We start from the raw sequence: 27,001 nt of genomic DNA, 5'->3' as shown, positions 1-27,001 counted from the left end.
TATTTACAAACATACTATTAAATATAGTTTTTTTATATTATGAAATATTTGGGAGACCAAATTATCTGCTGGAACATCCGAGAGATGAGACTGACTCAACATTTTTATTTGTAGTTCTAAATCATTGATATCTGGTGCTATATTAGTATTATTCCAAACTCCTTTAAGGTGAGTTTTAACTTTTTCCCAATTAGTTTTATTATCAACCTTTAAGGGAGTAATACAAATCCATTTATAGTTAGCATGACATCTAGTGGTCATTCTAGTTTAGAATATTTTGAAACTCATTTCCCATAAAGAGAATAGCTTCTTTAAGAGCATTAATTCTTGTTTCTATTTTTTTATCAATTTGTTATTGTGCCACTAATGCCACAGAGACATTATGAGATAAATCATTTATGCGTGAAGCAGTATGAATTTCCTGTACAAGCGCTGTGGTCGAGAGAGCTAAAGAAGTGATTATACTGATTAAAACTGTTATTCCTAGGATCAAAGCTGCAACAAATCTTTTTGGTCTTAAAAGTTCATTAACTGTTTTTAAAATTTCAACACCTGGGTCATCATACCAAGATTCTGTAAGATTGACTCCCAATATAACATAATTAGTCTGATGTACAATTAAAAACACCTTTAAATCTTTAGACAGTTGAATTAATACAATTAGTAAGAACACAATCATGGCAATAAATGTTACAAGCTTCCTTATTTTTAGTGATATTGAAATTATTTATGGTAGACATAAGAATAGCATGAGGAGCATTTATACAAGCATGTACTGCAAAGTCATTAGGTTTACTTAACTTAGGTCTTTGTAATAATACTATATTAGTAGGTGCTAATAGTTTATACAAGTCAGGAAAGTAAGAGAATTTACCATTTATAAGGTCACTCCGATAGATGGGTGTTACCCATCCAGGAGTAAACCATCTATGAATAGGCTCATTGGTAAGAAAATTAAAATTAAAATGTACCATTTTATTCCATCTTATCTTTAACCAAAGTTTATAATCAAAATCAGGAGAAGACACAGAATAATCTGTAACAGTAGTAGCAGAGCCTTGTGGCTTAAACTTTAGTGTAGTATGATGAAAACCACATTCAAACCATTTTGGGAAATCTACTTCTAAATTGAGTAGATTCCAAGATCTGTCTTTACAACTGTAAAAGTCATCACACAGTTTAAAAGGAGGTGGTAAAGCCACTGAAATATTTGTATCATTATAATTAGCATATCCAAGTGAGGTTATCTCTAGGGACCATATATCTCTTTTGTTGTCTTCTTCTCCTGGAGAATCAGTAATGTAAGTCCTATAACTTAAAGGGAGACATCCCAATGGCACATGTAGATTATCTGTATTAAAGCACATTGGTGTCTCTTCAGTAATTCCATGAAATATAATTGTAAATGCTATTTTATGTGGCATTAAAGAATCTGAAAGCCCTCCAAGTAATTGAGGCTCATTAGTAAATACTTTAGTATTAGATATGCTCCAAGTAGTTGGATGCAGTAAGGGAGGATTTAGAAAATAGGTCCAGTAAACTTTCCCTTCATTATCATAAGCATGAATAGGCAGTACCTGAGTTGAAATGAGAGCAATCAATGCAAAAAACAAAGCCTCTGGGGTTTTAGGTTTCCAGAGCTGTTCACCCTGTGTTCAGCAGTGGTACTCAGGCATTTTACTTGTCCCCAAGTCCGCAGGTCTGAGTTGCGCGTTGCGGATGATTGTGCAAGATGCAACTTTTTTATCTTAAATACTAGCCCATTTTCATCTGTCTGATTGGGTTGGTAAGGGATTCAATACTCTTTGTTCTTCCTACTTCAAATAGGGCTCATTGTAGTGATGTATCAACCTGTCTGGAATCCACAAAGGTGTTTCAACATCCTGTGGAAATACACAAGCATAGCCTCGAACAGATGTTAGCAAGACATCAGGTCCTTTCCATTTACCAGATAATAAATCTTTCCATTTTACTAAACTTTGTTTTGACCTTTTACTTTCCCAATGTCTCATTATTGCAGTATTTCCCTCCTTGTCAGTATCTAGATGATTTAAAACAAATAAAGCTTGTTGTAAAATATGATGTGGGGAAAAGTATTTAAGCTCTCCCTGTTTTAGTTTATTTATTTTTATTTTTAATCTTTGATGTCTCCTTTCTACCATTGCTTGTCCTTGTGCATTAAAAGGAATTCCTGTAGAATGAGAAATATTAAACCTGGAACAGAATTCTTTAAATTGTTTTGATGTATAAGCAGGAGCATTATCAGTATTTAATTTTTTAGGCATTCCTAAAACAGAAAAACAAAGGAATAAATGTTGAATCACATCCTTGTAGGCTTCCCCAGTTCTGGGTGAGGCCACAATAACATGAGAAAATATATTGACTGTAACATGAACATAAGACAATTTTCCAAATTCTGATATATGAGTTACATCCAATTGCCATACATTAGGTAAAAGTCCTCGAGGATTAACTCCCATCTGTGGAGAAGGAATAAATTTAGGACAAACATGGCAATTTTTAACAATAGTTCTATCTTCTTCTCTAGAAATATAATATTGTTTTTGTAAGGCAGATGAATTTTGATGATGATTTTTGTGTGATATAATAGCTTCTTCTATAGCTGTTAAAATAAAATTTTTAGTTAAGTGATCAGCATGGCTATTCCCCTGAGCAAGGGGACCAGGTACTCCGGAATGTCCCCAAATATGACCTATAAAGAAATGGGAAGTTCTGTTATGAATTATATATTGAAGTTCTTGTAGTCTATGTATAATTTTATTTTATTTATTTTTATTTTTTTTACATGAAAATGCCATAATTTTATTCTTCTTATGGTTTAATAATGTTCCATTGGGTATATATACCACAGTTTCTTTTCTTATTATTATTGTTGTATACAAATGGGATACATGTTGTTTCTCTATTTGTTCATAGAGTCAAGGCATACCATTTGTGTAATCATATGTTTACATAGGGCAATGATGTTTGATTTTTTTTTCCCTTTCCCCCCACCCCTCCCACCCCTCTTTTCCCTTATACAGTACTTCTTTCCTTCATTCTTACCACTCTCCATATCCCTAATCCTAAACGTAACCCTACAAATAACGCTAACCCCTCCCACCCCCCATTATATGTCCTCATTCGCTTATCAGAGAGATCATTTGTCCTTTCCTTTTTTTGAGATGGGCTTATCTCACTTTGCATGATATTCTCCAATTTCATCCATTTGCCTGCAAATGCCATAATTTTATCATTCTTCATTGCGGAGTAATATTCCATTGTATATATATGCTACAGTTTCTTTATCCATTCATCAACTGAAGGGCATCTAGGTTGGTTCCACAATCTGGCTATGCTGAATTGAGCAGCTATGAACATTGATGTGGCTGTATCTCTGTAGTATGCTGCTTTTAAGTCCTTTGGGTATAGGCCAAGGAGTGGGATAGCTGGGTCGAATGGTGCTTCCATTCAAAGATTTCGAGGAATCTCCATACTGCTTTCCAGAGTGGCTGCACTAATTTGCAACCCCACCAGCAATGTATGAGTGTTCCTTTTTCACCACATCCTCGCTAACACCTATATTTGCTTGTGTTCTTGATAATCGCCATTCAAATTGGGGTGAGATGAAATCTTAGGGGAGGTTTGATTTGCATTTCCCTTATTACTAGGGATGTTGAACATTTTTTCATATATCTGTTGATTGCTTGTACATCTTCTTCTGTGAAGTGTCTGTTCATTTCCTTAGCCCATTAGTTGATTGGATTATTAGTATTCTTCATGTAGAGTTTTTTGAGTTCTTTATAGATTCTGGAAATTAGTGCTCTATCTGAAGTATGAGTGGCAAAGATATTCTCCCACTCTGTAGGCTCTCTCTTCACATTGCTGATAGTTTCCTTTGCTGAGAGAAAGCTTTTAGTTTGACTCTATCCCAGTTGTTGATTCTTGCTTTTATTTCTTGGGAATCCTGCTATGGGAGTCCTGTTAAGGAAGTCTGATCCTAAGCCAACAAGTTGAAGATTTGGACCTAGTTTTTCTTCTATAAGATGCAGGGTCTCTGGTCTGATTCTGAGGTCCTTGATCCATTTTGAGTTGAGTTTTGCGTAGGGTGATAGATAGGGGTTTATTTTCATTCTGTTGCATATGGTTTTCCAGTTTTCCCAGCACCAATTGTTGAAGAGGCTATCATTTCTCCATTGCATATTTTTGGCCCCTTTGTCTAGTATGAGAAAATTGTATTTATTTGGGTTTGTGTCCATGTCCTCTATTCTGTACCATTGATCTACCTGTCTATTTTGGTACCAATACCATGCCGTTTTTGTTACTATTCCTTTGTAGTAGAGTTGAAGATCTGATATTGCAATACCCCCTACTTCACTCTTGCTGCTGAGGATTGCTTTAGCTATTCTAGGTTTTTTATTCTTCCAGATGAATTTCATAATTGCTTGCTCTATTTCTGCAAGGTACATCATTGGGATTTTAATTGGAATTGCATTGAATCTGTATAGCACTTTAGGTAGCATAGCCATTTTGACAATATTAATTCTGCCTATCCAGGAACATGGGAGATCTTTCCATCTTCTAAGGTTTTTTTTAATTTCTTTCTTTAGTGTTCTGTATTTCTCATTGTAGAGGTCTTTCACCTCTTTTGTGAGATTGATTCCCAAGTATTTTATTTTTTTCGATGCTATTGTGAATGGGATAGTTTTCCTAATTTCTCTTTCTGAAGATTCATCACTTATGTATACAAATGCATTGAATTTATGAGCATTGATCTTGTAACCTGCTACTTTACTGAATTCACTAATGAGTTCTAAAATTTTTCTGGTGGAATTTCCAGGATCCTCTAAATATATAATCATGTCATCAGCGAACAGGGATAGTTTGAGTTCTTCTTTTCCAATTCGTATCCCTTTAATTTCTTTGGTCTGTCTAATTGCTCTGGCTAGAGTCTCAAGGACGATGTTGAATAGAAGTGGTGAAAGAGGGCATCCCTGCCTTGTTACAGTTTTTAGGGGGAACGCATTCAGTTTTTTACCATTTAGAATGATATTGGCCTTGGACTTAGCGTAGATGGCCTTTATAATGTTAAGGTATGTTCTCACTACCCCATTTTTTTCTAGTGTTTTGAGCATGAAGGGATGCTGTATTTTATCGAATGCTTTTTCTGCATCTATTGAAATAATCATGTGATTCTTAACTTTAAGTCTGTTGATATGGTCAATGACATTTATTGATTTCCGAGTGTTGAACCAACCTTGCATCCCTGGGATAATACCCACTTGATCTTGGTGCACTATCTTTTTAATATATATTTGTATGCGATTTGCTAAAATTTTGTTGAGAATTTTTGCGTCGATGTTCATTAAGGATATTCGTCTGAAATTTTCTTTCCTTGATGTGTCTCAGTCTGGTTTAGGTATCAGGGTGATATTGGCTTCATAGAACGAGTTTGGGAGGTTTCCCTCCTCTTCTATTTCATGGAATAGTTTGAGGAGTATTGGAATGAACTCTTCTTTAAAGGTTTTGTAGAACTCGGCTGAGAACCCATCTGCTCCCGGACTTTTCTTTGTTGTTAGGCTTTTGATGACCTCTTCTGCTTCATTGCTTGAAATTGGTTTATTTAAGTTGTGCATGTCCTCCTCGTTCAGTTTAGGCAATTTCATATGTCTCTAGAAATTTGTTGATGTCTTCAAGGTTTTCTGTTTTGTTGGAGTATAGATTTTCAAAATAGCTTCTAAATATGTTTTGTATTTCACTCGTGTCTGTTGTGATGTTTCCTTGTTCATTCCGAATTTTAGTAATTTGAGTTTTCTCCCTCTTTCTCTTTGTCAGTGTGGCTAAGGGTTTATCAATTTTATTTATTTTTTCAAAGAACCAACTATTTATTTTGTTAATCTTTCTAATTGTTTCTTTTGTTTCAATTTCGTTGATTTCGGCTCTGATTTTAACTATTTCCTGTCTTCTACTACTTTTGGTATTGGTCTGCTCTTATTTTTCTAGCGCTTTGAGCTGTAGTGTTAAGTCATTTATTTGTTGATTTCTACTTCTTTTTTTGAATGCATCCCATGAAATAAATATTCTTCTAAGTACTGCTTTCATAGTGTTCCAGAGATTTTGATATGATGTGTGTTTGTTCTCGTTTACTTCTAAGAATTTTTTTATTTCCCTCCTGATGTCTTCTGTTATCCATTCATCATATAATAGTGTATTATTTAATCTCCAGATATTGGAGAAGTTTCTGTTTTTTATTTCATCATTTATTTCTAATTTCAATCCATTATGATCTGATAGAGTACAAGGTAGTATTACTATCTTCTTGTATTTGCTAACAGTATCTTTGTGGCATAAAATATGGTCTATTTTAGAGAAGGATCCATGTGCTGCTGAGAAGAAAGTGTATTCGTTCTTTGTTGGATGGTATATTCTATATATGTCCGTTAAGTCTAATTTTTTGATAGTGTTGTTGAGATCTATAGTTTCTTTATTCAATTTTTGTTGGGACGATCTATCCAGTAGTGAGACAGGTGTGTTAAAATCACCTAGTATTATTGTGTTGTGGTCTCTTTGATTTCTGGAATTGAGAAGGATTTTTTTGACGTACTTGGATGAGCCAATGGTCGGGGCATAGATATTTATGACTGTTATGTCTTGCTGACTTATGCTTCCTTTAAGCAGCATGTAATGTCCTTCTTTATCCCTTCTGACTAGTTTTGGCTTGAAGTCCACATTATCTGAAATGAGGATGGATACTCCAGCTTTTTGCTGTGTCTGTGTGCATGGTATGTTTTTCCCCATCCTTTCACATTTAGTCTATGGGTATCTCTTTCTATGAGATGAATCTCTTGCAGACAGCATATTGTTGGATTTTTCTTTTTAATCCAATCCTCCAGTTTATGTTTTTGATTGATGAGTTCAGGCCATTAACAATCTGGGTTATTATTGTGATATGATTTGTATTCCCAATCATTTGACTCATATTTGTTTTTGACATGATTTGGTTTCTCCTTTATTTGGCTATTCCTTTTGGCTAGCACGTCCTGTTGCTGATTTGCATCGTTGTTTTTCATGTCTTCCTCATGGAATATTTTGCTGAGAATGTTGTGTAATGCTGGCTTTCTTTTTGTAAATTCCTTTAGCTTTTGTTTATCATCGAAGGATCTTATTTCATCGTCAAATTTGAAGGTAAGTTTTGCTGGGTTTAAGATTCTTGGTTGGCATCCATTTTCTTTCAGGTCTTGGTAAATGTTGTTCCAGGCCCTTCTAGCTTTTAGGGTCTGGATTGAAAAATCTGCTGATATTCTTATTGGTTTCACTGTGAAAGTAATTTGATTCTTTTCTCTAGCAGCCTTTAAAATTCTGTCTTTATTTTGTATGTTATGTATTTTCATAATAATGTGCCTTGGTGTGGGTCTGTTGTAATTTTGTATGTTTGGAGTCCTATAAGCCTCTTGTACTTGGTTTTCCATTTCATTCTTCAGATTTGGAAAATTTTCTGATATTATTTCATTGAATAGATTGTTCATTCCTTTGGTTTGTTTCTCTAAGCCTTCCTCAATCCCAATAATTCTTAAATTTGGCCTCTTCATGATATCCCATATTTCTTGTAGATTCTGTTCATGATTTCATACCATCTTCTCTGTTTGGCCATCTTTGTTTTCAAGATTAAATAATTTGTCTTCAATGTCTGAGGTTCTGTCTTCCAGGTGTTCTAACCTATTGGTTATGCTTTCTATGGAGTTTTTAACTTGGTTTATTGTTTCCTTCCTTTCAATATTTCAGTTTGTTTTTTTTTTTTCAGTATCTCTTACTCTTTATTGAAATCATCTCTTGTTTCCCATATTTGGTCTTTTAACTGTTGATTGGTGCGATCATTTAATGCCTGCATTTGCTCTTTCATCTCCTCCTTCAATGCCTGCATTTGCTCTTTCATCTGCTCATTTGCTTCCCTGATCATTTTAATTATGTACATTCTGAACTCCCTTTCTGATATTTCTTCTGCTGTGCTGTCACGGGTTTTATTGATGTGATATCTAGGTTTGTTTGGGACATTTTCTTCCCTTGTTTTCTCATATTGGTCAGCTTTCAGTGGGACCCTGAGATATTGCAGATTTCTTCTATTGGCTTATAGTGTCCCAGTAGATTTCCAGTGTATCACCTCCCAGCCTTCAGGAGCCTGATGTCTTGGAGGAATTTGATAATGCAGTGCATCTGAAGAAACCTGCCCCTAGCCCCCTACTGATTCCAGGGTTTGGAGCTGGCTCTGTGTGGAAAGGCTCTCACTAGGAGGCCTGCACCGTGCAGTTGGCCATGTGGGAGGGGCCCACTGCTGTAGTGTGTAGGGATGCCTGTGGAAGACTCTAGCTGCCCTGCCCTGCTCCGATAAGCCACTGTATCTGGTCCTGCTACCCAGGCCAAGCTTTACCCAGTGGGCAAACTCACCCATGGCTCTATTTCAGTCCGAGTCTCTCAATGCCTCCCCTTCTTAACTCCTGGTTTCTGGAGCAACTGGGGATGCAGTCACCCTCTAGTCTGCCATCTTGGATTACCCCGTGGAAAGATCCTGTGATCAGAGTGGGCAGAGCCACCTGGAGAATTCTCTGGCTGCCCTGCCCTAATCCCAGAGGCTGCTTGTGGATCGAAGCTCTCAGTTGACTCGGGGACTTGTGGCTGGCTCTATGTAGAAAGGCTCTCACTGGGCAGTCTGCTCCGAGAGGCTAGCCTTGAAAGGCACCTCCCACCGCAGGGGTCCAGGCTGCTTGGGGAAGTCTCTGGCTGCCCTATCCTGGTCCCTGAAGCTGCTTGCATGTCCGAGGATGCTGTGCTGGCCACGGGACTTGGAGTTTGTTCTGGTCAGAAAGGCTCTCACTACGGGGCCTGCTCTGAGAACCTAGAGAAGCTGGCTGTGTGGGCGGGGCCCACCATAAGAGTGCGCAGGGCTGCCTGTGGAAGACTCTAGCTGCCCTGCCCTGCTCCGATAAGCCACATCTATCTGGGCCTGCCACCCGGGCCGAGCTTTACCCAGTGGGCAGACTCATCCGTGGCTCTATTTCAGTCCGAGTCTCTCAATGCCTCCCCTTCTTAACTCCTGGTTTCTGGAGCAACTGGGGATGCAGTCACCCTCTAGTCTGCCATCTTGGATTACCCCGTGGAAAGATCCTGTGATCAGAGTGGGCAGAGCCACCTGGAGAATTCTCTGGCTGCCCTGCCCTAATCCCAGAGGCTGCTTGTGGATCGAAGCTCTCAGTTGACTCGGGGACTTGTGGCTGGCTCTATGTAGAAAGGCTCTCACTGGGCGGTCTGCTCCGAGAGGCTAGCCTTGAAAGGCACCTCACACCGCAGGGGTCCAGGCTGCTTGGGGAAGTCTCTGGCTGCCCTATCCTGGTCCCTGAAGCTGCTTGCATGCCTGAGTATGCTGCGCTGGCTTCGGGACTTGGAGCTTGTTCTGGTCAGAAAGACTCTCACTAGGGGGCCTGCTCCGAGAACCTGGAGAATCTGGCTGTGTGGGAGGGGCCCACCACCGGAGTGGGCAGTGATGCCTGTGGAAGACTCTAGCTGCCCTGCCCTGCTATGATAGGCCACCTCTATCTGGGCCTGCCACTCGGGCCGAGCTTTACCCAGTGGGCAGACTCACCCGTGGCTCTATTTCAGTCCGAGTCTCTCAATGCCTCCCCTTCTTATCTCCTGGGTTCTGGAGTGACTGGGGGTGCAGTCACTTTCTAGTCCACCATCTTGGATCGCCTATGTATAATTTTAGATGAAAAGGAGAATGTTGCTCTTTCTATGGTTGGAAACAGTTTAACAATGTATAGTGAGTCTGTGTACAAGTTAAAGGGTTAAGCAACAGTCTTGAAAGCATAGATGACTGCTTTTAAATCAGCTTTGTGCAGAAGTTTCTTGGGTCCATTGAACTGTCTGTTGAGAATTAATTATTGTAACTGCTTTTCCATTTGATACCCATCTGTACATATTAACATAGCATTGCTAATTGGAGTTGAGGAGCACCATTTAGGAAATATTATTTTTGTTTGAAGTAAAAAATGTAGTAAAGGATAATTGGGCAAGTGGAAAGAAATTTTCCCTGTAAAATTTAGAAATGCAATAGCCCATTGATCATCAATTTGTAGTAGTTGGTCAAATTGTTCTCTTGTGTAAGGAATAATTCTTTCATTCATTTCACAAGCAAACAATTCTTTACTTCTAAATCTGGCCTTTAATACCAAAGAAGATACCACAGTAGGATAAGTCACTAATATTTTCTTTCCTGATATTGGTAAGTTTATCCATTCAAGTGGATCATTTTGCCATAAACAACCTGTTGGAATATGTTTTGTTTTTAACACAATAAAAACTCAAGGCAAGTTATAATTAACTTGTTGCAAGTAATATTTTTGAATTGCAGTTTCAACAACTTGCAAGGCTTGTTCTCCTTCTTTAGTTAATATTCTACCTGAGTTAGGACCTGAATCACCCTTTAGTATTTCAAACAAAGGTTTTCAATCATTAGTTGAGAGTTTTAAATAAGGTCTAATCCAATTTATATCTCCCAATAATTTTTGAAAATCATTTAACGTTAATAGTTTGTCTTTTTGAATCTGTAACTTTTGACAGTTGACAAAATCTGTTTTTATACTTTTTCCTAGATAATTATAAGGAGGTCCTTGTGGAATTTTTTCAGGAGCCACTATCAGACCCATCTCTGTAAATCTTTAATTAAATCCTGTAATATTATTTGTAACAAATGGCTTTGAGAATGTACAATCAGTATATCATCCATATAATGAATTATTTAGCAGTCTGGATACTTTTGTCTACAATTAATTAAGGCTTGATCTACAAACTTTTGACATAATGTAGGACTATTTTTCATTCCTTGAGGTAATACTTTCCATTGAAATCTTTGATAAGGCCTTTGTAAGTTAGGCGATGGTAAACTAAAAGCAAAACACCATCTATCTAGTTTAGCTAAAGGAATAGTAAAGAAGCAATCTTGTAAATCAATGTCTATAATATGATAGCCTTTAGGGACAGCCACAGGAGAAGGACATTCTCCACTAGCTGCAGAGTACAAGGGGAAGTAGATCCTAAATCTTTTACAGCTGCTTTTAGTTCTTTTAACATTTTAAAAGAGATAGAAGCTCCCAATGAGGCTCTCCTCCTTCATCTATAGTCCATAATATAGGGCAACAAATACTAACATCTCCCTGTTTTTGTGCCTCTCTAACAGCACCTAGAAATCCTACCTTTTGGACTTTCCTTTTTATTTTATCTGGGGGTTCAGGAAGGGCTGGCACAACAGGAGCCACCAAAGGTGGATCCTCATTATGATATCTGAAAGCAGCTTCTTCCAAGTCCTCCTTATCAGATGGGGAGAGCTGATTAGGTAGACCTTTCTTCTTTTTCCATCTTCATCATTGTCTGATTCACTTTCACTTTCACTCTGAGTTTCCTCTGTATATTTTTTAACGGAGGCTGTCAGCAAAGGCTCCTTTTCTGACATTTTATCTGGTGATCTTACCCTTTTACTTAGCTGCTCACTTTCATGTCTAGGGTCTAAACAGTCCCTAAAAGTATTCCACAATGCAAAAGTGATGGTGGGGACTCTTTCATTGCCATATAATCTACGATGCACATGCATAGCATCGCCTACCTTTTTCTAGGTTTTAACATCTAAAGTACCCTGTTCAGGAAACCAAGGGGCACATTCTTGCACAAAATGAAAAAATCTTTTTAATTGAGCAGTTCCTACATGAGTTCCTCTTTTGGTTAATAAGTGCTTAGCAATATCAATAAATAATGCTGTTTCTTTGTTTTCACTACTTCCCATGGTAGCTGTTCTGTCTATCCCTGCCTCTCCTTTCTCGGGCTTCTCTACTGAGGGGTCTGTGGCACCCCAGGCAGGATCCTAGCTGTCACAAAAAGGAAATAAATTAATATTAATAAATGTGGGGTTTACCAGAGTGCCTCACATTGGGCACCACTTGCCGGGGTCCAGCCCTAGCAGGAGTCCATGGGTTCCACACAGGTAAATGGGGTGCAGGGAGACAGTATCAGCAATGGATGAAAAATGAAAGACACAGACTCTAGTTCTGGTGTAATCAATCCCTCTTTATTCTGGGGAAGACTGGGTTTATATACATTTTTTTCAGGTTATAATGGCAGTCTTGTGGTTAATATTAAAGGAGTTTCCAAAGCATATCCTGAAAACAACAACCTTACAGATTATCCTTACCTAATCACAATTGTTTTAAGAATATCTAACTACATCAATGAGCTAATACAATGTTTATTTCCTTAATATCTAAACTCTATGTGACCTAGGACTATTCTTATTATTCTTGCGGTTAAAGCAATAGACAAGTAATCTCATGTGACCATCTCTTCTAGGTCCATCTGGTTAATATCTAAATTGCTGAGTTAAGGGTTACAGGAGGGCAGCGGTTGCAATGGTTATTGTGTACCAACATTTATTATAGGAGTGACATATTCTTTGTAGGAAGGAAGGAATATTGTGAAACCTTATTCTTTTACCTCACCACCACACATAAACAAAACCATCATTGAAATTTAACCAGCCTGTTGGAGACAAAGGCAGATCTCTAACTATTTTCTCCAGAGGCTTTCAGGGACTCATTGCATGTTTGCAAAATTATTCTTAATTTTGTTAGTGGTAAAGACCCATTGTTTGTCAGATTGTAGGTAATATTTTCTGGAATTTTTGTTGTATTCCCCTCATCCCCTTAAGAAATCCATTCAGACTGAAATGAGTAATATATTATCAGAAAAACACAGCAGAGAAAACACCATGCTCAGGAGCAAAACATCGGGCAATTCCTTTAAGGATGAGCCTTTGCAATCATCCTCCAGTGGATCTTTGTCAAGACTGGATGGAATTCCAGACTCCCCCACAATTTACCTCATAGAACATACTTAAAATGCCAGCATCTGGATCATCTCAGGATTGGCATCTGTTGATTGTATTTTTTCTTGAAACTTCACTACATTTCTTGGGTCTTTGCATGTCCAGTGACATTTGGATTGTATTTGAAATATATTGTATAGATTCTGTGATTTTTAGAATTCTCTGGAGAATATTGTTTATTTAAAGCATTTATTCAGCCCAGTGATATTAAGGCCTTAGCTCTTTCTGACCTTCTGTAGGTTTTGGTTCTCATTTCAGTTTGGTTTTCAGAACGTTTGCAGTTTTGCTTCATAATTCTCTCATGCATATGCCACTTAGAGGATAGTGTGAGACTCAGTAACAGTTTAAAATATTACTTCAACTCTTCAAGCTTTTTCCCTGCTGTGCTTGGTTTGTCCTGTGTTTGGAATACTCAGAGATGAACACAATTTGCACTTCTTCATGTACACCAAAGTGAGAGTATGCTTTGAGATTTCTTCTCCAATATTCTCCCCACAATCCAGATCACAAGGTCCCATCTTCCTGGATTCTTTGACTGTATTTATCTCAGAGCTCTTAGGAAAGTAGAAAGCTCCACTTACATCCAGGGTCCCACCCTGGGGCAGAAGTTTGAGAGAAAAAGAAGGAAAAAACAATGAAACAGGAAACTTCACCCCTTTGATGTTGTTTCTCCAAATTTTTACCCCCTTCTCTAATTCCTGACTCTTGTTTAGTTTTCACAGCCATCAGGTAGCTGCTTTCTGTTTTCTTTAGGGTTTTCAGTGGACATAAGTAGGAATAGAAGAGAGTAGTGGGTTAACACTGTCATATATTCTCATATGTCTTTAGTACATTTTGGATGTGGAAAAATTAGATAATAGAAATATTAAAGTAGTTTTAAAAGTCACTACCTATGACTGTATCATCAGTTATTTAAGGGATCACTTAATATAGTAGTAAAATTACATGAAAGTAATTTTTTCACATTGAATTTTTTCATAGGGCTAAGGAAAGAATGTTTAAATTCTCAGATTTCTCCATGCTAATCTTATTCTTGTTTCTTTCTTTAAATTTGTCTACTATTCTCATTAATTATAAACATAACTGCTTTATTTTAATCATTTTTATGTAATTACTTAGAAGCAATTTATTTTTTTGGTTTCCTGTAGATACTTGCTCGTTTTGATATTTTATGAATAAATGAAATAATTTTATATCTTAAACCTAAAACATTTTATCCTATTTAAATTTAATTAGAGGGAAGTTGATTTTTATCATTTCTGAAACTGATTCAGGAGAGAAATAGGACTCAAAGAAATTATGTATTTAACATTGTTTGAAATGTATAACTGACATAAAACATTAGCTACTTTATGGTAACACACTAGCTAAAATTTGCATGTAATCTATAAAGCTACAAATTGCCTGTTACTCTCCTGAAAAGAATCACAAATCTTTTGTTGTTTTATTATTCCTTGATATGAAAAAGAAAATACATTGATGACTTTGGGTGGATTTCTCTCAGCAGAATCAAAAAATAGACTTATTTCTACTTAATTTATATGATAATATGTTTGGATCTTTCACAAATGCTTTTGATGTTTTACTGTTAATTTGGTTTATTTCTCAATTTTTATAAATTATTTGCCACAATACTCATCTATGCTTAATCGACTGCTTAACATTTTTTTGTGACCGAATGTGTTCTAATTTAGTTAATCTATATTCAGTGGCATTAATGATATGTGTTCCTTATCTGATTATTAGATTGTATTTTTTTCCTTTTTAGCAACATGATACAGAAGTTGAATACATAAGTGAAATGTAAGCAAGAAACTAAGATCCTTTTAATGCATTAAAAGAATTGAAGGATAACTTAAAAAAACAGGTAAGATCTATTTTAATATATTTTAGGTAATAAGACCTTCTAAAACTATATTTTTATACAACAAATAAGTTAATAGTAGAACATTTTGGCTAGAGAAAATTTTGATTGGATTTATGTTGATTTTATTTTGAAACACAAATATAAATAAAATAGTCTTAAACTGCTATTGTATCCTTTTCTTCTATATGGGAAAGCAAGTTAGATGTTTGAAAATTTGAAATTTTTTCTTTATTCTTTACAACAGGGTCTTCCTGTTTCCCCAGAGCAGCCTGAAATTCATGATCTGTTTTTCTCAACCTTCTGAGTGAGCTGGACTAACACTGTGTCCAACTCTGAAATTTTCTTAAAAATTTAAAATTTTTTGTAGTTACTACATTACTAGATTAAAAATAAGTGAAAAAAAATCCAGATAAGCTGAAATAATAAAATTTTAGACACTGATTTCTGTGTTAAATCTTACTATTTAACTGTAATTACACACCTAATAGATGAGACACAGCAGTACATAGGATTAGGGAACAGAAAACCTTTAACAAAAGACTTCAAACTGAAGCATTAAGTAAAGAAAGAATAGAAAATTTGAATAGACATATGTGGGACATAGTTAAGTTTAACATATGAGAATTCCAGGAAGAGAGGGACAAGAGAATAGGGCAAAAGCTAAATATGATAGCTCACAATTTTCCAAAACTGGTGAAAGATTCAAGAAACTTTTACTACTGACAAGGATAAATTTTAAAGAAGTCATACATAGGCACACTATTTTAAAACTGCTGGAAACTTTAGATGTAGGTTACAGGGGGAAAATTTAAAAGCTGTAAAACCAAAGTTTGACTTTTAAGAAAGAAATGCCACTTGTCTTTAACCTAGAATAAGAAGAGAGACAATTTCCCTTAATTATAAAACCAGCATAGCCTTGAATCTAAATCTTGACATTATAGGAAGAAAAAAATGGGATCAGTCTCTTAAGAATATACACACAGGCCTGGTATTATTGCTCAGTTGGTAGAGTTCTTGCCTGGCAAGCACAAGGCCCTGGGTTCAGTCCCCAGTACTGCAAAAAAAAAAAAAAAGTAAAAAAGAAAAAAACATATACATGCAAAGAAGTTTTAAATTTACAAAGCTTAATCCATCATACAAAGAATAATACAGTTAAATGGGATTTAGTTCAAGAATACATGGGTGGTTTAACACTTGAAAATTAACATCTGATTATAGGAGAAAAAATCATATGATAATTTAAATTGATATGAAATTCAGCAACAACAAATAGTAATAGAAGGGAATTTCTTAAATTCTCAGAGTACCTACAAAAAAATCCAAAAACAAAATAATACCTAATGGTAAATTATTATTGAAATCTTGCTTTTGAAACAAAAACAAAGAAAGTGATTGCTGTTAACACTTTGTTGAACATTTTAATGAAGTTCTTGTTCATTCAGTAAAGGGAAGAAAGTATTGGAAAGAAAAATATTAATCATTCACAGATTATATGATTATATACTTACATACATTACATAGATAGCCAAAGAGGTATGTAGACAAACTTTGAATGAATAAGCAAATTTAACAGACTGTAGAAGTAATATTACCATGCACAAATCAAGTGTATTTCTGTATGCCAATAGCAAAAATGAAGTATTAAGTGCTATTTACTGAAAGATCCCATATGTATTATCATAAAAAACTAATTGACTACCCAGGAATAAATCTAAAGAAAGATGTGTAGGACATCTATCCTGAAAGTTACAAACAGTAAATTAGAAAATAAAATCTAAATGGGGGCTGGGGAGATAGCTCAGTTGGTAGAGTGCTTGCCTTGTAAGCACAAGGCCCTGGGTTCGATCCCCAGCACTGCAAAAAAAAAAAAACAACCTAAATGAAAGGATATGTTATGTTCATGAATGAAAGACTCATTGTATACATGTCAGTTCTTCCCATTTATTAGATACATGTTACAATCTGGTTACTAATGGTACTGCACACTCAAGATTTGTATATATATATATATATATATATATATATATATATATATATATATAGTTGTTCAGTAGAAATTTTACTTGAAAAAAATTTCTCACTACAATAAGTGCCTTTAAGATGTTAGGGATCTTGCAAATTTTTTATAGAATGAAGTAAACTTTCCTGGACACTACTAATGTTTAGGAGAATATAGTGATTTTTAGCTATGACCTACTTAATCATGATTGCTGCCTCTGTTTTGCTACATTGCTTGGTTAAGTAGACCAGATTGAGAAAATTTTTGATATGAAAATGGTTGAGTTTTATGTTTGAAATATTTAACTTTTTCCTCCCTAGTTAAATGAAGTAAGTGAAGAAAACAGGAAGATGGAACATCAGGCTAAAAGAGATCAAGCTCATCTGGATAACTTCTAGGTAGATTGTCTGCTCCTCACAACATAATTACATTTGGATTTGTTTAATTTTCATACAATCATTTTTTAATATATGGAGATGTACTGTTGCAGAGGAAGTATAAATTTATGACAACACAGAGACTGAAAGAAGATTCCCATGCTGCTCATGAAATAAAAAGTATAAACAAGAAAAAGTACCAGTTTCTAAAACTTTTAAGGTATCATGTGACTGAAAATTTCTTCAGAGAAAAATTTATTTTGTCTTCTAGTCTTTTTCTTTCATTTAGCAAACATTCTTTTCAGTATTCTTTTAGAGACAATATCTCTAGAATATTGCAATACATTTTTATTTGCAAAAACAAAATAGTTTAGCAGTGTTTCAGGTACAGTAACTCAAATCATAAGATCTTATTGTTAATACTGACTTTATAATTTTGCATATCATGTTAATAGAATTTATAGTATAAAGACAGAGAGCAACTTTTTTGGAAAAAAGAAAATATGAATTACCATATTGGAATTTCTTTACCTTTGGAAACCTTCAGATTTGTTAAAGTCTCTTAGATATATGATGATTTATATGGTAGAGTTAAAGCCAATTTTACTTTTCTGTCTGTCAAACTTGAATCAAGAACTTTCATGAAAATTCCTTATTTTGTTAATAAAGTTCATTTCTTTTACCTTCATTTTTATGAGTTTCTTGCTTATCTTAGGCAACATTAATGTTTTCAGTATTGGTTGGCCATATTTGATTTTGAATTTTTTTTGCTTGTTTGGAGAAGCTCTGTCCTTTAAAAAATATCTAAAATATGGTAAAAGCACATTAGGTAAATTCTTCTATAACTTTTATGAGATTATAAATTGACAATTGTTTGATTTAATTTTTGACATATAGATATTACTTAATGGGCAAGTATATGAACTTTTAATGGTCTTCATGAACTGGATTTCACACCATCTCCTTAGCAAAGTAAAACATGAAGAATCTGGTATGGATGATGAAAAGTCATTACTCAAATCTTCTCTGCAAAATAATATTCAAGAAAATTGTAAAAAGATTTTTTTAAATTTAAAATATATGGTTCAGTAGATATGAAAATTAAATAAGGAAAAGTCTTGGGTATCTTATAAGTGAAAAATATTGAAATTATTTTTGATAGAAAAATGACCACACTAATAGTAACTTCAAAAAGTTTTATTTTGGACCCTAACAAATTCACACTTATGTTTTTCTTAATGTGATAGGAATTTATCTTTTCAAAAATAGAGCTAAGACATTAGTAGTGAAATAATTATATATTAGAATTATAAATATTTAGTGGTGTGGATAATTACTCCTATCCATACTTTTAGGATTCGGAACCTACTAGAACCTACTTGGTCTTTAGGCATGAAGGGCTAAAAAGATTTCTTTTTCATGAGGATTCTAAAATCAAGGAGAAAGCACATTTTTAAATTCATTTTTATTGTAAACAAATGGGATACATCTTGTTTCTCTGTACATGAATTAGAGGCATACCATTTGTGTAATCATACATTTACCTAGGGTAATAGTTTTTGATTCATTGTTATTTTTTTCCTTCCCACCCCTCCCACCCCTGTTATGCCTCTATACAGTCCCTCCTTCCACCATTCCTCCCCCTTTCCCATACCCTATATGTGTCATCATCCACTTATCAGTGAGATCATTCATCCTTTAGTTTTTTGAGATTGGCTTATCTCACTTACCATGATATTCTCCAACTGCATCCATTTGCCTGCAAATACAATAATTTTATTATTCTTTATGGCTGAGTAATATTCCATGGTATTAATATATATATGCCACGTGGTATATATATATATATATATATCACAGTTTCTTTATCCACACATCAATTGAGGGGCATCTTGGTTGGTTTCACAATCTGGCTATTGTGAATTGAGCAGCTATGAACATTGTTATGGCTGCATCTCTGTAGTACACTGATTTTAAGACCTTTGCGTACAGGCCGAGAAGTGGGATAGGTGGGTCAAATGGTGGATCTATTACAAGTTTTCTAAGGAATTTCCAAGCTGCTTTCCAGAGTGACTGCACTAATTTGCAGCCTCACAAGTAATGTATGAGTGTACCTTTTTCCCGACATTCTCTCCAACACCTATTGTTGCTTGTATTCTTGATAAACGCCATTTGAATTGGGGTGAGATGGAATCTTAGTGTAGTTTGATTTGCATTTCTCTTATTACTAAAGATGTTGAACATTTTTTCACATGTTTGTTGATTGCTTGTAGATCTTCTTCTGTAAAGTGTCTGTTCATATCCCTAGCCCATTTGTTGATTGGGTTATTTGTATTCTTGGTGTAGAGTTTTTGAGTTCTTTATATATACTGGAAATTAGTGCTCTATCTGAAGAATGAGTGGCAAAGATATTCTCCCACTCTGTAGAATCTGTCTTTGTATTGCTGATAGTTTCCTTTGCTGAGAGAAACTATTTAGTTTGAATCTATCCTAGTTATTGATTATTTCTTTTATTTCTTGAGCTATGGGAGTCCTGTTAAGAAAGTCTAATCTTAAGCCAACAAGTTGAAGATTTGGACCTACATTTTCTTCTATAAGATGCAGGGTCTCTGGTCTGATTCTGAGGTTCTTGATCCATTTTGAGTTGATTTTTGTGTAGGGTGAGAGACAGGGGCTTAGTTTGATTCTGTTGCATATGGATTTCCAGTTTTCCCACCACCATTTGTTGAAGAGGCTATTTTTTCTCCATTGCATATTTTTGACCCCTTTGTCTAATATGAGAGAATTGTATTTATTTAGGTTTGTGTCCATGTCCTCTATTTTGTACCATTGATCTACCTATATATTTTGGTGCAAATACCATGCCGTTTTTGTTACTTTTGCTTTGTAGTATTGTTGAAGTTCTGGTATTGGGGTACCACTTGCTTCACTCTTTCTGCTAAGGATTGCTTTAGTTATTCTGGGTTTCTTTTTCTTCCAAATGAATTTCATGATTGCTTGTTCTATTTCTGTAAGTTACATCAATGGGATTTTAATTGGAATTGTATTGAATCTGTATAATACTTTTGGTAGTATGGCCATTTTGAGAATATTAGTTCTGCCTATCCAAGAACATGGGAGATCTTTCCATCTTCTAAGGTTTTCTTTAATTTCTTTCTTTTGTGTTCTGTAGTTCTCATTGTAGAGGTCTTTCACCTCTTTGGTGAGACTGATTCCAAAGTATTTTATTTTTTTTGAATGCCTGCATTTGCTGTTTCATCTTCTCATTTGCTTCTCTGATTGTTTTGATTATGTACTATCTGAACTTCCTTTCTGACATTTCTTCTGCCGTGCAGTCATTGGATATTATTGCTATACCATCTAGGTTTGTTTGGGACATTTTCTTTCCTTGTTTTCTCATATTGCTCAGGTATGTAACCCTCTAGTAGTGAAACTCTGGGATATTGCAGATTTCCTCTATTGAGTAATATTTTCTCCAGATTTCCAATAACTCACCTCTTAGCCTTCAGTAGCCTGAAGTTGGAGGAACTTGATTATGCAGTGCTCCGCTAGGAAACTGGCCTTGTATGGATGATGGCCTTCAGGTGGGGTATATTCCCTGGTGGCTCTGAGTTGCTCCTGTGTCTCTCAATACATTCTCTTCTTGGCTCCTGGGTCTTGTCAACGGTCTTCTAGCCTCTTGTAGGTGTCTCAGGAAAGGAGTTGCCCTTCCAATGATGATGTCCATGGCTTTAGGAGTAATTCAAAATGCCTGGAACAGCCTATAAAGAAGCCTCTGGCTAACTCCATTATGGCGACAAACCTTGGCGTGGTGGATGACAGGGTTTTTCAGTGGTGGCATCTGTATTTGGCCTGGTGGTTGGGTGGGTTGGCTACCCGCTGCCCAACTCTGGAAGGCAGGCAGGTTGGGTGCCTGCCCGTTACCTCTGTGGTGCAAGCAGCCTGACTCTCCTGTCAGCTCGCTCCATGACTACCAAGAAAGAACTTCTTATATTACAGATATTAAATTGAATATTGGTATTAATGATTTATAAATAGGATAAAATATATTTAGAGATTGATGGTTAAAGTTTCCATAAGAAATACATGAAAAAATTGAAGAGTCAGAATTATCAGTGATATTGGCTAAATTATATTGTTTTATTATGTGTGTGCACAAATATGTAATAACAAATCCCATCATATATATAACTATCATGCAAGAATAAAAAAAAAGCTAAAAAATGAAAAAAAAAAGGTGGAATTCAAGGAGTCAACCTATCATTATTTCTGTCTTTGACAATGAAGGACCTTGAGTGACTTCTAGAAACTGGAATTGCCCTTATTTTACAAGTTAGCAAAGATATGGTGATCTCAGTCCCACCACTTCAAAGCATTGTATTCTGCCAACAACCTGATTAAGCAAGGAACTGGATAATCTCCAACCTCCAGAAAGGAACAAAGTTTCTGTAGACATCATAATCATCATGATCAATGAATTCTGAGATCCACATCAGACTTCCAGCCTACAGAACTATAGCATAATAAGTGGGTTGTTTAAATATTGTTTGTGGTAAATTGTTATGGCAGTGATGGGGGGCAAATGAACCTTTGTATAGAATTTTTATCACCTACATCGAGTATTCCCCTATGCCAATGCTAACCTTACCTTAGAATATATACTAAATAGGAAGGCCTGCAGTATTTAAGTTCTGCAGAGAAATTCCATTTTGTAGGGCTAGGTGATGTGAAGGCACAGTCATAAGACACTAAAGTTAACAATTGGCAATTTTAAAAAATGGAATCTGGATCATATATAACTGTACATCAGTTTAATGGCACAATAATATAATATTTATAACATATACTTTTGAGATTTGCTTTGTCATCTTTAAAGATATTCTTTTTTATTTATTTATTTTTTAAAACAAATGGTATACATGTTGTTGCTCTGGTTCTACATGAAGAAAAATTGTACCATTTTTGTAATCATACATTTACATACGGTAATAGTGTTTGATTCATTCTGTTAATTTTTCCTTCACCCCCACCCTTCCAACCCCTCCTTTCCCTATACAGTCCCTCCTTCCTCCATTCTTGCCTCCCTCCCACCCCCCATTATCTGTCATCATCCACTTATCAGTGAGATCATTCATCCTTTGGTTATTTGAGATTGACTTATCTCCCTTAGCTTGATATTCTCCATTTTCAACCATTTGGCTGCAAATGCCATAATTCTATTGTTCTTTATGGCTGAGTAATATTCCATTGCATATATTTACCAGTTTCTTTATGCACTCATCAATTGAAGGACATCTAGGTTGTCTTGCCTAAATTGTGATTTGCAACTTTTGCTGAGCATAGATTCTTATATCTGAAATACTGCTTCACTTTACTAATATGTTAATAAACATAAAGCAATCTTAAAACTTAAGAAAAGTATTAATAGAATAAGAAAAGGGTAAATAGTACCAAATTAATAAATTAGTGAATTGAATACTTATGGCCAACATAAGCAAGTATTCATATCATTTATATTTTTGATTTTAAAATACTATGACCCTTTTTTAAAAAACTTTTTTTCTTTGGTATGAGAATAAGAGGATTAAAGTATAAACCACTTTGGTGAGTCTTATATTTATTATAAGACTACTACTATAACTCAAAAGTAATTTCAAAGAATAATCTCTTTTTTTGTGGTGCTGGGTATCAAACTCAGGGCCTTGTGCTTGGGAGGCAGGCAGTCTACCATCCAAGTTCTCTCCCCAGTCCAAGGTTAATCTCTTTAGAAATTAACCTTTGGATCCTTCTGATGCATTTGGTTATGTATTTTATCACAGATGTGACCCATTATCATTTAAGGATGGGTCTAATACTTGAAAATGCAAAAAGTCACTGGGAATTAAATGTGGTCAATTAGATAGATTATCAGACTGGATATACCTTACAAAACTTAATTTTCTTGTGTGATTCAAAAATAGATGAGTGAGATATTTCCAAAGAAATTGAGAATAGAAAAATGTAGTACCATGAAGTAGAATCTGCCAAGAATAGATGTATTACAGCTAATGGTTACAAAATTGTGGTTGTAGGACTATGCATCAAGTTGTTTAGGAAGATCCAAACCCTCATAATCCACTGGAAACACCAAATTAACAATAATATGTAGACCAGGACATGTTTGTGAGGACTCCAGAGACCAGTTGAAATGCTGTAACAGACAAGTCAATGTGCAGTCCAAAAGGTAATCCATCAAATGGAATAGGAAAAATTGTGGGATTTTGCATGTCCATTCCCCCCCCACAGTACAATGCAACCGGGAAGAAACTCCCATATCCCAGCTCCTCTTTTGGAATGGAAGCAAAAGAATGGACTGTGCAGCCAATGTTTTCACTTGTCTGGAAGCTGCTCACAGTACTGATGTCTTGTCATGCCTATTGGTTTTTGTCTTGCTGAAGAAAATGATGGCGTAGTTTGGAAGCTGAACAAAACAGGTGAATACCATACCATGTTAGAGCTTCAGAGATGTGTACTTTTGCACAAAGAATTCAGAAGAATTATGGGCTTCTGAGAAGAAACAAGAATGACTGAGGAATTCAAGATAATAAAAAGTATACAGGCCTAGATAATACATATCTCTCAGAAAAAGTCTGAGAAGTTTTACAGTCTCTAGCCAGGCTGATAGATGAAATTCTTCCCTGCGTGAAGCTAGTTGTATAGACTTGGAAAGAAGGTTGTATTTTTTTAAATTTATTTTTATTTTAAACAAATGGGATACATGTTGTTTGTTTGTACATGGAGTAACAGCATGCCATTTGCATATTCATACATTTACATAGAGTAAGGATGTTTGATTCATTCTGTTATTTTTTCATCCCCCCACACCTCCCACCTTTCTTTTCCCTCTGCACAGTCCCTCCTTCCTCCATTCTTGCCCCCCAGCCCACATTATGTGTCATCATCCGTTTATCAGCGAGATCATTCATCTTTTGTATTTTTGAGATTGGCTTATCTCACTTAACATGATATTCTCAAATTTCATCCATTTGCCTGCAAATGGATGAAATTTTATTATTCTTTATAGCTGAGTAATATTCCATTGTATATATAAACCACAGTTTCTTTATCCATTCATCAATTGAACGGCACCTGGGTTGGTTCCACAGTCTGGCTATTGTGAATTGAGCAGCTATGAACATTGATGTGACTATATCTCTGTACTATGCTGATTTTAAGTCCTTTGGGTATAGGCCAAGGAGTGGGATAGCTGGGTCAAATGGTAGGTCCATTCCAAGTTTTCTAAGGAATCTCCATGCTGCTTTCCAGAGTGCCTGCACTAATTTGCAGCCCCACCAGCAATGTATGAGTGTACCTTTTTCCACACATGCTCTGCAATGCCTATTGTTGCTTAAATTCTTGATAATTGCCATTCTAATTGGGGTGAGATGGAATCTTAGTGTAGTTTTGATTTGCATTTCTCTTATTACTAAAGATGGTGAACATTTTTTCATGTTTGTTGACTGCTTGTACATTTTCTTCAGTGAATCATCTGCTCATATCTCTAGCCCATTTGTTTATTGGGTTATTTGCATTCTTGGTGTAGAGTTTTATGAGTTCTTTTTATATTCTGGAAATTAGTGGTCTTTCTGAAGTATGAGTGGCAAAGATTTTCTCCCACTCTGTAGGCTCTCTCTTTGCATTGCTGATAGATTCCTTTCCTGAGAGAAAGCTATTTAGTTTGAATCTATCCCAGTTATTGATTTTTGGTTTTATTTCTTGTGCTATGGGAGTCCTGTTAAGGAAGTCTGACCTAAGTCAACAACTAGAAGATTTGGATCTAATTTTTCTTCTATAAGATGCAGGGTCTCTGGTCTGATTTCAAGGTCCTTGATTCATTGTGAGTTGATTTTTGTGCAGGGTGAGAAATAGGGGTTGAGTTTCATTCTGTTGCATTTGGATTTCCAGTTTTCCCAGCACCATTTGTTGAGGAAGCTATCATTTCTCCATTGCATATTTTTGGCCCCTTTGTCTACTATGAGAAAATTGTATTTATTTGGGTTTGTGTCCATGTCCTCTATTCTGTACCATTGATCTACCTGTCTATTTTGGCGCCAATACCATACTGTTTTTGTTACTATCGCTTTGTAGTATAGTTGAAGTTCTGGTTTTGCGATACCCCCTGTTTCATTATTCCTTCTAAGGATTGCTTTAGCTATTCTGGGTTTCTTAGTCTTCCAGATGAATTTCATGATTGCTTGCTCTATTTCTGTAAGGTACATCATTGGGATTTTAATTGGAATTGCATTGAATCTGTATAGCACTTTTGGTAGTATGGCCATTTTGAGGATATTAATTCTGCCTATCCAAGAAAATGGGAGATCTTTCCATCTACTAAGGTCTTTCTCAATTTCTTTCTTCAATGTTTTGTAGTTTTCATTGTAGAGATCTTCTACCTCTTTAGTTAGATTGATTCCCAAGTATTTTATTTTTTTTTGAGGCTATTGCAAATGGAGTTGTTTTCCTTATTTCCCTTTCAGCTGTTTCGTCGCTTGTGTACAAAAATGCTTTAGATTTATATGTGTTGATTTTATAGCCTGCTATTTTGCCGAATTCATTGATGAGGTCTAGAAGTTTTATGGAGGAGGTATTTGGATCCTCTAAATATAGAATTATGTCATCCACAAATAGTGACAGCTTAAGTTCCTCTTTTCCTATTCGTATCCCTTTAATTTCTTTGGTGTGCCTAATTGCTCTGGCTACAGTTTTGAGGACAATGTTGAATTGAAGTGGTGAAAGAGGACGTTCCTGTCTTGTTCCATTTTTTAAAGGGAATGGTTTCAGTTTTTCTCCATTAAGAATGATGTTGGCCATGGGCTTAGAATAAATAGCCTTTAAAATGTTCAGGTATGTTCCTATTATCCATAGTTTTTCTAGTGTTTTGAGCATGAATGGGTGTTGTATTTTGTCGAATGCTTTTTCTGCATCAATTGAAATAACCATATGATTCTTATCCTTAAGTCTATTGACATGATGGATTATGTTTATTGATTTATGAATGTTGAACCATCCTTTTATTCCAGGAATGAACCCCACTTGATCATGGTGCATGATTTTCTTAATATGTTTTTGGATACAGTTTGTCAATATTTCATTAAGGAACTTTGCATCTATATTCATCAAAGATGTTGGTCTAAAATTTTTTTTCCTTGATGTGTCTTTTTCTGGTTTGACTATGAGGGTGAGATTAGCTTCATAGAATGAGTTTTGTAGTGTACCCTCCTTTTCTATATCCTGAAATACTTTGAGAAGTATTGGAATGCGATCTACTTTGAAGGTCTTGTAGAACTCGGCTGAGAATCTGTCTGGTCCTGGGCATTTCTTGGATGGTAGATTTTTAATGGCTTCTTCTATTTCATTGCTTGATATTCATCTGTTTAAATTGTGTGTGTCCTCCTGGTTCAGTTTGGGTGGAGCATATGTCTCTAGAAATTTGTCAATGTTTTCGGGAGTTTCTATTTTGTTGGAATACAGATTTTCAAAGTAGCTTCTCGTTATGTTCTGTTTCTCTGTGGTGTCTGTCATGATATTTCCTTTTGCATCATGTGTTTTAGTAATTCGAGTTTTCTCTCTCCTTCTCTTAGTTTGTGTGGATAAGGGTTTGTTTATTTTGTTTACTTTCTCAAAGAACCACTTTTTGTTTTGTCAATTTTTTGAATTGTTTCTTTTGTTTTAATTTCATTGATTTCAGCTCTGATTTTAATTATTTCCTGTATTCTATTACTTTGCTGTTATTCTGTTCTTCTTTTTCTAGGAATTTGAGCTGTAATGTTAGGTCATTTAGTTGTTGACTTTTCATC

General features: G+C 35.4%; 1 pseudogene; it reads left to right on the top strand.

Annotated features, from left to right (window-relative positions):
• LOC124975247 (coiled-coil domain-containing protein 138-like) overlaps positions 1–27,001 on the top strand; it is a 77,295-nt pseudogene that overhangs the window by 16,631 nt on the left and 33,663 nt on the right.

Source organism: Sciurus carolinensis, unplaced genomic scaffold, assembly GCF_902686445.1.
Source record: "Sciurus carolinensis unplaced genomic scaffold, mSciCar1.2, whole genome shotgun sequence".
NCBI lineage: Eukaryota > Metazoa > Chordata > Mammalia > Rodentia > Sciuridae > Sciurus > Sciurus carolinensis.
This window is presented reverse-complemented; position numbering and strand designations above follow the sequence as displayed.